Source organism: Lynx canadensis, chromosome A2 (genome assembly GCF_007474595.2).
Source record: "Lynx canadensis isolate LIC74 chromosome A2, mLynCan4.pri.v2, whole genome shotgun sequence".
In the NCBI taxonomy this organism is placed as follows: domain Eukaryota; kingdom Metazoa; phylum Chordata; class Mammalia; order Carnivora; family Felidae; genus Lynx; species Lynx canadensis.
The window spans coordinates 64669125-64681259 of NC_044304.2; positions in this window are offsets into that span (position 1 = coordinate 64669125).

Genomic DNA, 12135 nt, shown 5'->3' on the forward strand with positions numbered 1-12135 from the left:
ACGGTCTACACCCCATCTACCACTGAATCCTAACACCTCTTGCTTTTCCCACTCAGAAGGCTGACATTGTTTCTAAAACCTTGATGGAGACATGACCTTAGACACTCTTGTCCAGCCTCCCTGCCCCAGACAACATCCTCAGCCTTATACGTTCTTCCAAATTTGCTTATTTTACTGGACAAAGCACCACCCAGACTCTCCTCTCTACCTCCCTACATGAGGAAAGCGGATTAGTGACAGCTTGGTGTAGAAAAGTATGACACACGTCATGAGGGCGAATTAGGAAAGGGTAGAGGAGTACCTCCAAATAGAGGAAGTGGGGTAACACTGGCAGGGGCTAGGCAATCGCAAAGTTCAGCAGGAAATGGAAAGGAGATTAGTTTGTGGGGAGGCACCCAGATGGAAAGTGAGGAGGGGTGTGGCTGCCTGAACAGTAAGGCTCTCACTGGGAGCTCGGGGCCCCTTCCTCAGTGGGAAGGGTGGTGGAGAGACTCTTCCTCTATCTCTGCACCAAAGTACATTCATCTGTAGCTTGCAAGAAGAAAACCAAACAGCCCATTGGGAACCCATAAGATGTCCGGCTTCAAATCTATATCACAACTACTACGAAGGGGCAAACAGGCAACATAAGATGGCAAAGTGACTTCCACATCCTATTTCATTTTTTAACCCAGTGCCACAATGTCATAGACCTGAGCTATCCAGATGGTCTCTGTGAACTATCTCATAATGCAAAAGTAGAGTTTTGCTTAATCATACACAGAGAGGTACGTTTACGTGTTTTTATGTTGTGTGTGTGTGTGTGTGTACACAATTTGCATTGGAGGAATTAAGTCAATAATACCTTGTCGTTATGACCTCCAGTGCTAGCATCTCGCTTCAGTTGCTAATTCCAGTTACAGTAGTGATTAGAAAAGGAATCCTAACATTTACTGGAATCTGACTTTGGCAAACATAATGAGTCAGGCCCGTGTTAGTTTTAAAAGGCTTTTCATAAACCATTCCTTAAATACAAAGGAACAAAGTGGATGGAGAAAGTCAGTCCATACAAAGGTGCATTCTTCCCCTGATGTCAGCATTACAGCAGATCTTACATAGCTACAAAGCTTAATTTCTGGCTCTTTAGCCAATTCAAAACTTAATTTTATAAATGGGATAGAATGGATTAAGGAAGCCTTAAAAGTAAGTGTCAAAGATAAACATGAAATCCAGTATACCCTTTCTCACTCTTTCTGCCTTGTCCTGTCACTTGAAGAAATCTCCCTGGTTGGTTGGTTAAGAGATTTGGAACACAGTCTGTCTTTGTTCTTTACCCTCTAAATTCTAAAATCTCTATTGTTACTAAACAAAGAAAACAGACTAATATTTCTTATGAATATAGCTGCAAAAATGTTTAATAAAATACTAGCAAATCCAATCTAGCAATATATTAAATAGATTATAAATCATGTGTACATACTCCACCTGGGATTTATCCTGAGAATGCAAGGTTGGTTTGACATGAAATCAATCAATGTAATACAATGTATCAATAAAATAAAGCATAAAAAATGATCATCTAAATTGATACAGAAAAAGCATTTGACAAAAATGTAACCTGTTCCATGGTTAAAAGAAACACTAAAAGCAAAGTAAAACAAACAAACAAAAAAACCTCTAAGAATAAATGGTACATTGGCCTGGCAGGACTGCTGTAACTAAATACCAGGGACTAGGTGGCTTAAACAATATAAACCTATTTTTTCACAGTTCCTGGGACTGGATGTCCAAGGTCAATTTGTCATCATGTTTGGTTCTAGTGAGGCTTCTCTTTCTGACTTGCAGATGGCCAACTTCTTGTGTTCTCATCACATGACCTTTCCTCTGTGTGTACATGCAGAGAAAGAGAGAGAGAGAACTCTAGTGTCTCTTATTGTTGGATTACCTGTCCTACTGGATTAACCTATCCTTATGGCTTCATTTAACCTTAATTATCTCCTGAAGGGCCCTATCTCCAAATGTAGTCACATTAAGAGTTATGGCTTCAATATATGAATTTAGGATGAGCACAATTCAGCATATGAATTTAGGATGAGCACAATTTAGTCCATAACAAATGGGAGTTTCCTGAGCCTGATAAAAGGCACATGTGAAAACCCCACGGATAGCATTGTACTTAACAGACAGAGACTAAATCTTTCTCCTCAAGACCAGGAACAGGACAAGGATATCTACTCTTACCTCTTCTATTCAACTGTGAGGTCTCTTAGCGAGAGCAATTAAGTGAGAAAAGGAAATAAAAGGTACTCAGATTGGAAAGGAAGAAGTAAATCTATTTGCAGATGACATGATCTGACATGTGGAATATCCTCAAGAATCCACAAACAAGTAATAGAATTAATTAATGAGTCCAGCTAGCTTGAGGAAACAACATCAATACACAAAAATCGGTTTAACTCTATCCACTATAATCTACAAATGAGGACAATTCCATTTATGATAGCATCCAAAATAATAAAATACTTAAGGCAACACTTGTGTACTGAAAACTGTAAAAGATGGCTGAAGGGTATTAAGGAGACATAAAAAGTGGAAAGATAGATCATGTTCATGGATTGGATGATTTAATATTATTAGGATGGTAATTCTCCCCAAGGGGATCCACAAGTTCAGTATAATCCCTATCAAAATCCTAACAGCCTTTTCTGCAGAAATGGAAAAGTTCATCCTAAATTCCATTTAGAATTGCAAGAGACCTTGAAGGCCAAAACAATCTGGAAAAGGAAGAACAAATTTAGAACACTGACACTTTCCAGATGACACTTCAAGGCTTACTACAAATCTTTGGTGTGGTATTGGCATAAGGATAGACACATAGGCCAATGGAACAGATTTGAGAGTTCAGAAATAAACCCATATATTTACAGCTAATTGAGTTTTGATGAGGGTGCCAAACCCATTTATGGATAAAGAACTGTCTTTCACTAATGGTATTACAACAACTGGAAACCCACATGCAAAGGAGCGACATTGAGCCCGTGCCTCACAAAACACACAAATGTTAACTCAAAATGTATCAATAGCCTTAGCATAAAACCTAAAATAATCGATGTCTTAGAAGAACACACAAGGATGAATATTCATGATGATGGATTTGGCAGATTTCTTAGATATGACAACAACAAAGAATAAATAGGTAGGTTGGATTTCATCAAAATTAAAAACTTTTATGTATCAAGGAATACTATCAAGAGAGGGCAAACACAACTCACAGGACAGCAGAAAATATTTGTGAATCACATTTCTGATAAGAGTCTAGATTATATAAAGATTATATAGATTATGTGTATTATGTATTATATAAATTATAAAGATTATATATATCATACATAGATGATATAAAGAACTCTTACAATAGAACAAAAAGACAAACAACTCAAATAAAAAATGGGCAAAGAATTCGAAAAGACATTTCTCCAGAAATGATACACTTATCGCCAACAGGCACGTAAAAAGGTGCTCAACATCCTTAGTCATCAGGGAAACTCAAATCAAAACCACAATGAGATAGCACTTCATACTCACTGGGACGGCCATAATGACAACAGTGGAAGACAGCAGGTGTCGGTGAGGATAATGGAGAAAGTAGAACCATCATGCACTGCTGGTGGGAACGCCAAATGGTGTCGTTGCTGTGGAACACAGTTTGTTACTCAATAAGTTAAACGTGGAAGTACCACATGTCAGCACTGCTACTCTTACGCTATACCCGAAATAATTCAGTTCGGGTGGGAGAACAAAAATTTATGCACCCGTGTTCACAGTGGCACTGTCCATGATAGCCAAAAGGTGGAAAGAACCCAAATGTCCAACATCAGATGAATGGATAAACGCAACACAATCTATGCACACAGGAGGGAACAGACAGTGACTATTTAATGGGTCTGGGTTTCCATTTGGGGTGAGAAAAAAATTCTGAGCTAAAGAGTAGTGATGATTGCAAACATTTTTTCTATGCCACAATTTTTTTAAAAATGGAGTAGTTGGGGCGCCTGGGTGGCTCAGTCGGTTGAGCGGCCGACTTCTGCTCAGGTCATGATCTCACGGTCCGTGAGTTCGAGCCCCGCGTCGGGCTCTGTGCTGACAGCTCAGAGCCTGGAGCCTGTTTCAGATTCTGTGTTTCCCTCTCTCTGACCCTCCCCCATTCATGATCTGTCTCTCTCTGTCTCTCTCTGTCTCAAAAATAAATAAACGTTAAAAAAAAATTAAAAAAAAAATGGAGTAGTAACCAACGTCTGTGTCATGCTTAAACTTCACAGGGTGTTTATGTGTGCCTGAAAGCTTTACTTCACAACAAATATGTGGAACTCAAGAAAGTAGGACCCTTACCGTTTTATTGAAACAAAAAGAGACAAATGCAATATTTACTTAGGACCCGAGCCTGTACCTGAAACTTAAAATATGAGTGAGTGACGGGCACATGGGGGACTCAGTTGGTTGAATGTCTGACTCTTGATTTTGGCTCGGGTCATGATCTCAGGGTTGTGGGATCAAGTCTTCAAGTTGGGCTTCACGCCGAGTGTGGAGCCTCTTTGGGATTCTCTCTCTCTCTCTCTCTCTCTCTCTCTCTCTCTCCCTTTGCCCCTCCCCTGCTCTCACTTGCACACACACACACACACACTCTCTCTCTCTAAAAAAAGAACAAAACCATGAGTGAGTGAGTAAGTGAATGCGTGAACAAGCGAATGAAGACACAAACAGATTCAGAAAGCTGAACTGACTTTCCCAAGTTTACAGACCTGGTGGGCAGGGGCTGGCTTGTATTGTGAAGCTAGCTACAACGGAGGTATATGATCCACGGAAGTGGAGCCAGCATTTAAGCCCATGCCTTCAGTCTCTGCCTGTCACATCCATCCCACCGTATCGTGCTGTCTGCCAGAAATATATTCCCTGCGTCGTTTTTTCTGTAGTTCAAGGAATTGTTAATAATTTAGAAAACAAGTGATACACATCCATCACTCTCCATTAGCTCGGGCAGCATGAGACCAAACCAGACCAACTCTTCTAGAAGAAAAAGGCAGGGTTTTCGCAAGGTTAAATGGCAAGCGACTCCTAAATGGAGTCACAATAGACCAACAAGGTGAGAATCTCCTGCAAACCCAACGATGACACAACCCCCCCTCCCCCTCCCCCATCCTGCTATTGTCAGGGTCCTGTGACATCCTGGAGCTCAGCCATAATGCTCCGGGGCATCCAGTGGCCTCTCCTGCCTTGTCATAATCCCATGTGATACAGCAGAAATAGTTACAACAGGGGTTTCATTGCTTGTCCCTTCAGCTTATGCCTCAGGAAGTTTAACGTTAACCAGGGTGTATTTCCACAGGACCCCGAATATCTGCTGAAAAAAAGTAAAAAGACGTATCTAATTGTCAAAAGATCAGTGTACTTGACACAACATATGAATTTATGAATGATTTGTTGGATTAAATAATTAAATAACTTGTTTAACCTGGATATTGACTCATAAGCATCCACAGTTACATACGATGACCTGGCATTAAATATCGACCTACGTGATGAAATCATTCCAGATCCAACCCCAGGGAGGCACCAGGGCACCGAGAAGGAGAGCTGTGTGTCCGGATGTGGACATCAGCGCCGTGCTCCCAGCTGTGTTACCTTGACCAAGCCTCCCTGTGCTCCCCCCTCTTTGTCTGTTAAGTGGGCTAATGCCAATACCCGACTCGGAGTCTCAGTATGAGAATTAAAATACAGAGTCCTTGTAGAGCACTCAGCACAGTGCCGGCAAAGAGTAATCTCTCAGAAATATAAACCATCATGGGGCGCCTGGATGGCTCAGTCGGTTGAGCATCTGACTCTTGACTTCAGGTCAGGTCATGATCTCATGGTTTGTGAGTTTGAGCCCCGCATCCGGCTCTGCAGTGACAGGGTGGAGTTTGCTTGGGATTCGCTCTCTCTCTTTCTTCCTAAAAATACAATATCTCCTTCTGAAAGTATATATATATATATATATATATATATATATATATATATATATGTACCTGTTGTCATAAAAACCCATGATATGTTGGTGTATGCCAGCCGTTGAGTTACATTAAGAGAATAGTTGAAAACAACAATAAAAACACTGGCTTTGTTCTTTGATGCAACAAGCTTACAAACAGACTTTCTCTCTAAAACACTTTTCTAGGTACAGTCATATCAGTACGAACAACAACAACAACAACAAGAAAAAACAGAAAGAACAGAGAAGACGTTACAGCCCCTGGCCCAAGACTCTCAAAAGGAAGTACGTCCAAGGACTTGGGTAATGCTCAGGAGTGCTCAGGAATCTCGATCAGGTTGGAATTTTCGAAGAGCATTCACACGACAGAAAGGCCAGAAAATCCAGGACAAAACCAGGAGCCGACGTCTGGCCTCCGGGATGAGCTGAGAGAAAACTGAACACGGCCGCAATGCCTCTTCAAGCTGTGTTCAGTGGTGGCAGCGGAAAGTCGGGAGAATTCCTGCCAGAAGGAAAATGAAGGCCAAGACGAATGGGGTGGTGAGAGCTCCAGGCTGTGCCGAATCTATTCAAGACCAACAAAATCTCATCAGGCGAAGGTGCGGACCTACGAGCGCCTGACTCAGTGGCTGTCAGTGCGGTGGCTTGAGACGCAGACAGACTGGGATCAAAGTCTTGCTCTGGCTGCTTCACTTTGGGCCAACCTTTTTATCCCTCTAAGCCCCATCTGTTCATCTGTATGAGGGGAATGGTAGCATTAGTTTGAAACATATATGACAGGCAATGCTAGACCGCCTTTATCTCCAAAATTAGCAATTCAATATGGTTCAACCCAATACCTGGTTTCACATGTGTTGATGGTGATTCTAGATGATGTCAAAGTTACCTGGAGCTGGTCCATGGACCATGTCAGCTCTTGTCCACCTATACTGGAAGATTTGACAGAGAGTTGGAAAGTACCAGAAAATGTCCTGATTTTATACAAAGAGAATACTAATACTTTAGGTATTCGAGTACTCCAAGCAAATCATTTGAATTTCCTGATAATAATAATGTCATGTATACCATAATATCCAGGCACTTTTTTTAACCCATGTGTCATTCTGATTCTTGTAACAATCTTTTGAGCTGTATGGCTAATGCTGGTCCCCTCGTCACACCCCCAGAAAGTAAGTGATGTGTCCAACGACTTAGATGGTAGACACCAGATGTCTTTACAGCAAAGGCTTTAATTCCAAATTCAGAGTTCTTTCCACTGCTCTATTCTTCTAATTTTTAATGCATTTCTTTCTTTCTTTCTTTCTTTCTTTCTTTCTTTCTTTCTTTCTTCTTCTTTCTTTCTTTTACTTTCTAATCTAGTATAGTTAACATACAGTGTGATATGAGTTTCAGGTAGATAAACTAGTGATTCAATACTTTCATACAATAGCCCGTGCTCATCGAGACAAGTGCCCTCCTTAATCCCCATCCCCTCTTTCTCCTATCTCCTCACCTGCCTCCCCTCTGGTAACCATCAGTTTGTTCTCTATCATTGAGAGTCTGTTCCTTGGTTTGCCTCTCTCTCTCTCTCTCTCTTTCCATTTTGCTCGTTTGCTTCTTAAATTCCCCATATGAGTGAAATCATATATTTGTCTTTCTCTGACTGATTTATTTCACTTAGTGTTACTCTTCATACTCCTTCTATATTTACAGGAGAAAAACTCCCAGAAATGGATCTTCAGCTGTATAACAAAGCGAGCCCTTGGCTGTGAGGGCCCATGTCCCCGATGTCCTTGGAAGAGGAAGGTCTGGGTTACTTGGTAACTGGGGTGAGGGAGCACAGGTTCTCTCTCCTTGCTTAAGTGGGTGGTAAGTACCAAATATTTTCTGTATGGAACCAAGGTTTCCAATTTGGGGGGATTCTCTTAAAACAGCCGACTTATCTGAGCTGCTATTAATACAGAGGAACTCCATGCGTCATTATCTAGTAGAGGGAATCAGGATTGGGGTTTCAAGCTGGCAGTTCTTAGAATTAATTTCCTATTTTCTACAAAAGGTCATCTTCCCCATTTTGTTCTTTCTGCCAACAGATCGTAACACTTCTTGACTTACTTATTTTAAAAATGGGAAGGGAGGAGGAAAATCCACGTATTTAAGTATGTAAGCACTGAGCACGGCTGTGCGAGGTTAAGTGTGGTGTAACTGCTACAGTGAGCATCAAAAGCAACATGTCTTTCCAAATTTTCTGAGTGTCTGAGGTAAACGCCTCCCAGTTCAGATCTGTGAGAGTATCTGTTGAGCATAGCGCCTTGGATCCCCGTGCTCCTAACTCGCGTGGCTTTGGTGTGCCGGAGTCACTTTCCAAGTCAAGTGTTGATGTGAGGTGGTTGGTTGAACCTTTATGGAGAGTTTAGAGTCCTTCATCAGGAGCCCAGTTCAGTGAGGAAGATGTGGACACCGTGTACCAGAGCCAGAACAGGAATTCTCTTTGGCAAGGGCGAATTGTTGCTAATCCTAAAATTCATTTATTTCCGTGAAAAAAGACAACCATATGCCCCATGCAAATGCCTCCTCCCGTAATAAGTCATCTCCCTCACCCAATCCCACCTCCAGCCAGGACCCAGGATTGCGTTTGAATGTTTATTTATAATTCAACAGAAATTGATCTTGATCTTGTTAAATAGTTCTTTTTAAGTTCCCTCTAAAATTGCTCTTATTAAATAAGAAAAGCAGCACAGACCCTTTCCACTTAGAAGTGTTCCTCTTTTCTCCAGATCTTCAGCAGTATTTTAGGGTTTAAAGGAAGCAAGTCTCGTCCTAAAATATAAATATAGATCTCCCATTGGCTCCAGACACGGCTTTGCCTTGTGGCTGAATTTTGCTAACAGTCACAAACAAGAGTGGGCTTTCTGCATTACTCAAGTTCTCGAATGACTCGGTGCAATGTTCCATCATTCGAACATTCCTTTATGCGTATAATCAAGACAGGGCTTACTTTGAGACAAAGGTACCCTACTTTCTTCCTTCCAGGATTATAAACTGATCATGGCTTTAATCTCAAGTGTAAGCATTCAAGGTGGGGGGAATAGTGCAGGTTCATTAATTACATGCTAAACTTTCTGATTTAGAATGCTCTGTATGGGGACACCAGGGTGGCTTTGTCAGTTGATCATTGGGTCATGATCTCCGGTTATGAGTTTGAGCCCTACATTCAGCTCTCTGCAGTCAGCATAGAGCCTGCTTTGGATTCTCTGTCCCCCTGTCTCTCTGCCCCTCCCCTGCTTGCACTCTCTCTCAAAAATAACCATTAAAAAATAGAATGCACTGTATGATCAAAATATCCATATTAACCACATATAGTTTATAAAATGCATTCCATTACCAGGAATGCGACCGTATGAGAACATACGTGTCTCAGTTTAAGGAGTTCTGTGTGTGTTTTCACATTTTCTTTGCTTGTTTATTCTGTGTTGCCCCCTTACCCCATCTCAGTCTGTGTTACTAAGTTGCAAAACTGATAGCCTTTTCTGTTGGTGAAAATTTCAACATTGATATCTGAAAGATTGACCAGGCACCCCAGGACTTGGTAAATGGGACAGCATGTGAATGAATGAGGAGGGTAAAAAAGAGTAACCTGTTTAGGGAGCCTCTTTGGGAAGAATGCCAATTCCATCCAGGGCAGAAAATTGCACAGTCCAGTGTAGGCAAGTCAGGGAGAAGGTTTTGTGTGATTGGGTGTTTTGAGGTTTAAGGGTCAGAAGTCATCTCTGGGGAAAACTTTTCTTTTTAAATGTTTATTAATTTTGAGAAAGAGAGAGAAACAGAGCGCGAGTGGAGGAGAGGCAAAGAGAGAGGGAGACACAGAATCCAAAGCAGGCTCTGAGCTGTCAACAAAGAGCCCCATGCGGGGCTCGAACTCAAAAGCCATGAGACCATGACCTGAGCTGAAGTCGGACTCTTAACCGACTGAACCACCCAGGCGCCCCTGCGGAAAACTTTTCTACATAAAAGAGGACTAATAGAGCCAGTGTGGGAAAAACCCAATCATCCTAGGATCACCTGGTTGCAAAGAGGGTAATTTGTACTGAAAACAGAGGTCATTTCTTAGGCCCTGGCAACAAAGAACCCAGGATAGAAAGAAAGAAATCACCTTGCTTTAGAGAGACGACGGAGACATCTGAACGCAAGGTCCTTGGGTCAGTCTGAGAAAGGCTTTATTCAATGAATTATCCGAGTGTGTACAAATAATCCACTGGGACCCTGTTGCATTCGAGACTGCTGGCTGAATACTTTTATCCAACATCCTTTCTCACTTACCCTCTGTGAATTTCCTTGTCCCGCACAACCAGCAGCCTGAGCGTCACCGCCCCGCCCTCCCCTCTGTGTCACCGAAGCCCATCCATAGTCAGTAATGAACCCTGCTGGTCTATCACCTGCCTTATCTCCCATCCTTGTCTCTGCCTTCCACTCTTCCCTTGGAGGAGTCTTGGTTCAGGCCCCGATGATGACTTCCAGCCAGGGCTGTTCTGACCATCTTGTAATATCCACCCTTGTCTCCAAACTTTCTTTAATGCATCCTTTCAGGGAAACCCCATCGCAAGTGGATGATGGGGTATTGCATCAGTCTCAACACAGTATTCCTCCATCAAAAAAATGAGATAGCCATCAGAGGGACGCGTGCCCCTCATCACGACGTGCCACCTACAGGAAGAGTTCAGGAGCCAAATTTACCCCAAAGCCGACGTCTGGTCATAAAAGAGCCAAGCCTACAATCAGAGCCACCCACTACCAGCTGAGTGTCGAATCACAACCCAGAAGCAGCTCTTCCCTGAAAATATTTACCTCACACTCAGCGTGTAGCACATGATCGGGGCATCATAACAAAGACTGTCATTCAGTAGTTCACATCTCTATAGTTTTGAAAAGTTCCTTTAGGGTATTTTTTCCAGATGAAAAGTCAAAACCCAGGCTTTTCACAGGCACTTGAAAAAAGCCAGAATATCTCAAAATCACCTGGAACATCACCTCCCAGAAATCATCACATTACCTATTGCCTTCTGGTCTTTTGCCTTCGTGTATGTATTTTCATAATCAGGGTATATGTACGTATGTGTTGCATACAAATGCATGTATGTGTACATACATATACATATTTATACATACATATTCATGTAATCTATACATACGCATATATGAATATGCATGTATTCATTCACCATCTTGTCCCCATACTTGGTGCACAGCAGGTTAACATAAACATCAGGTAAAAGAATTAATAATTGAATACACTGGTAGGTAAGAAAACAAAGAGAGTTAAAAAGAAAGAAGGAAAATCTGGTCAAGGGTAAAAGACAAGTAACAGATTCTTTTTGCCTCCCTGTGACATCAGACCTTGGCTACTTCTCAGCCGGTCTTTATCCACGTTGAGCCTCTGAAGCGAGACGGACACAAGGCAAAATGTGCACTCTTGGGTTGGGGAGGGTGGTGGTTCGTGTTTGAACCTACAGATTGATGGAACAAGCGCTCACTTTATTGAATGGAAAGGCAACGCTACCACACAGGGTGATAACAACTAGATTAGAGCCTGAGTCCTCCACTGGGTTAAGGAACCTTCCATCTTCAGTTCTGGAAGACAGGGAGGTGAAGAAAGCCTCTCCATGGCTGGAGGTCGGCCTTGAGATAGAATCTTCCAAAGGCCTGTTTTTCCCCCGCACACTAAGACGTGGGGGGGTCAAGTATAAGCCGTGAAATGTCTGCCCAGGGATGAAACAGAGTCCAGCAAAGACGTGCCCCATTTCTCTTTCCTGCTGCACCCTGTCTGCCGTCCGAGGACTGCCCTGATCAAGTGTGTCCGTTTACTTAAGCACGTCTTTTGTGCCTCGTAAGAAAGTTCTGGAGTGTTCTTGTTTAGTTCTCATATATTTATTCCAAGATAGCTTATCTTTCTGGTTGTCAAGTTCATATTTGACCAAGTGATGTGCTTACTACATCGTATCAGAGGCTTCCCTGACATCAAGCCATTCTTACATTTCTGTAAGAGAAACACTGCACATCGTGTTTCTTCTATTTAATAGTAGCTGATTAAATTTTTCACACTTGTATTCAGAAGTGATGTTGCTTTACACATGATTGTTTGTGCTTTTTTACATATT